This window comes from Nicotiana sylvestris, chromosome 7 (genome assembly GCF_000393655.2).
Source record: "Nicotiana sylvestris chromosome 7, ASM39365v2, whole genome shotgun sequence".
Taxonomy (NCBI): Eukaryota; Viridiplantae; Streptophyta; class Magnoliopsida; order Solanales; family Solanaceae; genus Nicotiana; species Nicotiana sylvestris.
This window is the reverse complement of record NC_091063.1, coordinates 56294172-56297855: the sequence shown is the minus strand read 5'-3', so window position 1 is coordinate 56297855 and position 3684 is coordinate 56294172.

The window sequence follows — 3684 nt, the reverse complement described above, 5'->3', positions numbered from 1 at the left end:
AATTCAAAATAAATTTCTAGCTTTCCGTCATACAAAACACCCTCTCCAGTTAATGTAGTTGATGGATCAACTTGTAGTAGTATTGGATCTGGGACTGTTAAAGAAACTTATTAAATTAACATGTTATTTGTATTAAGTCTACCTACCTTGGCCTTTAATTTAATTTCTGTTAGTAAAATCACCAAAGACCTTAATTGTTGTATCGCGTTCTTTCCCAATCATTGTCGGATTCTCAACCTTACAACGAAACATGTTATTGGTAAAGCATATTTATCTGGTGATCTCTACATCCTTGATGAGTGGGAGCCATGACCTGTTGCATGTTCCAGTGTTGTGTCTCATTTTGAAGCACACTGCCGATTAGGACATCCCTGTCTACCTTTGTTGAAGAAGCTTTGTCCTCAATTTTAGAATATTTCTTCATTGGATTGTGAGTCATATCGATTTGCAAAATATCATCGCATCTCGTTAGGTCCAAGGGTTAATAAGCGAGTTGAGTCAGTTTTTGAGTTAGTTCATTATCATGTTTGGGGATCATGTCCTGTTGTTTCTAAAATTGGGCATAAGTATTTTGTCTTTTTTGTAGATGATTTTTCTCGAATGAATTGGATTAACTTTATGAAGAGTCGCTCTAAGTGTTTACTCACTTTTCTGCCTTTTGTGCTGAAATTAAAACTCAATTCAATGCTTCGGTGCGTATTCTAAGGAGTGATAACGCTAAAGAATACATGTTAGAGTTATTTCAGTCTTATATGAGACATCATAGTATACTACATCAGTATTCATGTGTTGATAGACCCTCTCTAAATGGAGTTGCTGAGAGAAAGAATAGACATCTGTTTGAGACAACTTAGGCACTTTTATTCCAAATGAAGGTTCCTAAATAGTTATGAGCTGATGCGGTCTCTACGGCTTGTTTTCTAATTAATCGCATGCTATCTACTGTGTTTGGTGGTGATGTGCCTTATAGTGTTATCTTCCAGACAAGTCATTATTTCCACTAGAACGTAAGGTGTCTAGATGCACATGTTATATTCGAGATATTTGAGTATCTCTTACCAATGTGGATCCCAAGGCATTGCAATGAGTTTTCTTGGGTTATTTTCGCCTCCAGCAGGGGTTTCGATGTTACTCTACTGAATTTGACTAATATCTGGTGTCAACCGATGTGGTATTTTCCAAGACTACACCATTCTTCTATGCACCTCTCATTTCTACAAGTTAGGGGGAGGAAGATGAGTGTCTAGTATATTAGGTTACTCATGCTTTGACAGAACAACCAGATGATGTTCCTCATTCTCTTAATTCTTCTATTGAGCACCAATTGACTACTGTGTCTTTAGCACCTACTCCAACTATGTTAGCAATATTTTTTACTCGAAAGAGGAACCTTAACTTCAAGCTTAATCTAATTAACTGTTGAATTCGTGAGAATCAACAGTATTATAGAGTGAATTAACTCAAGAATTGGATCCTGAGTCAGTTATCCTGCACATATCTAGCCAAGTATCCTTATTTCTCTCATTGATATTTCTTCGTTGCTTATCTGTTGTCTTTTGTGATCAATTTGTTAATTGCTTAATTTTTAGTAGTTAATCGGAGTAATTGTCGTCACATCAAGTGTTAATTTTCCTGGATAGCAATCAACTGAATATTAGTCGAATACTATTTAAATCAAATCCTTGTGGAGACAATAATTAAACTATACTATCTTTGACTAGCGAGCAATAATTTTGTGCTGTGTTTTGCGCTCGTCAACTACGTAGGTGTATTTGGATAATGGCAGCAGTATGCAATAAATATTCCAGAAATCAAAGGCAATAATGTCGCATTCAATATTAATGAATAACAATAAATGACATTTAAGTAAATAGAATGAATGAGTCACCTAAAAAGGATGGAATCAGTGAATGTCCTTCGTGACAATAATGAGGGATGGATAATCCCCATAGAGCTACATATTTTAGGACTCCCCATAGAGCAGGGGCGGCTCAACAGTATTCGGGGCCTAAAGCCAAACTTCAACGAAGGGCCCTAAGTTTTTCCATATTTAAAAACTCATTTAATACAAATTTATTTTGAAGTTTATTTTTCTAGCTTTTTGAGATGTAAATTTTTTAATAATTTATTTATAATCGATTATATATATATATATATATATATATATATACATATATTTCTACTTTCTAGAGTTATTATTCAATTCTTTTAGGATTTCCAGATTTTCTAAAACATCTTTGTTAAACTCTCACCAACTTCTTCTTCTTCTTGGATTCCATTCTCTTCTAGCTCAATTATATTAGTAATTTGTTTATCTACCATAAATTCTTCCTATTTTGGGGATTATATTAAAGTTTCAATTCTTCTCTCTTTTTTTGGTATTTTTAATATGCGGATTCATATTTCTTTGTTGACATATTAATATTCTAATAAATTAAAAAAGATAATACATATACTTACAATCAAAAGATATTAAAAAAAAATTTTAGACGAAAGTAATAAAAAAAAGTATAGAACAATTGAACCCAGTTTAACAAATAGTAATAGATAACTTGATATTACTTTTGCTATTTCAATATTTTTGGTGCAATGCCGGGAAAGCTTGACAAAAAAGGAGTTTGAAATTGCTTTATGCTATCATATTTGGCAGAATATTTTATGAGACAATGGACTTATAAATCTAGAAAGGCTAAAAGGAATATAAAAGATTAAGTAAAAACTAGTTTAAAGAGAAAGTAATAAAAGTAACGCAGGTCTTGTGATAATAATCATAATATATAAAGGAGACAAGAAATATATCTGTTTTTATTCCCAAATTATCTTTATCGGTCCCATAATTTCCTTATTTATGAAAGATATACTTTTTTTATATATACTAAATATTTTAAAAAAAATTCATCAAATACAGATACAACTATTTAATACAGTACTAGAAAATTTTGGGACCTCTTTAGATATGGGATCTCAAGCAATTGCTTGAGTGACTTTACCCTTGAGCCGCCCTTGCCATAGAGCTATATATGTTTGCTAATCTATAGATTAATACATCAACTATTCTATCATACGTTATTTATTACACACAACAAATAATTTTCCGGATTAGGAAACAATACTTTTATTGGGTTTTTGAAAGATAACCCCTACGCCTAAAAAAAACCTACGCTTACAGAGTGAGAGGCGAAAGCTATTATCGGAACTTTTACAAGGTAAAAATGACCCCAAATCCCAATTAGTATCCATTATACTAATTGGTTTATGAAAAATTTTCTATGGTTTACAAATCCGGAAATTTGACCTTTTTCTTTAGGTATCACTTGTAGAATTGTAATCGTGAAATTTTTGCTTTAATTAGTTACTTTTGTCTAAAGATTTATATTTTTGTGAGACGACTTTTCAAAGATCATAGGCATGATAAAGTAACAAGTGTATACTCTCTAACCAAAAAATGAAACAAATGCATCGACCAGGTTCGTGGTAGAAAGTTACTTCCTTTATCATCCAACCTTATTTCTGGATTTTAATCTTGATCCTACCAATAGGTTAAAACTTAAAAACTTGTACTACAACTTTTCGCAGATACACCTGTACAACATTTCTTCTATCAACAAAACTACAAGCAGGTGGTTATTGGCCCAAATATGCAGTCGCTCAACAGGAAAGAAATGAAACTTATCAAAGATAACT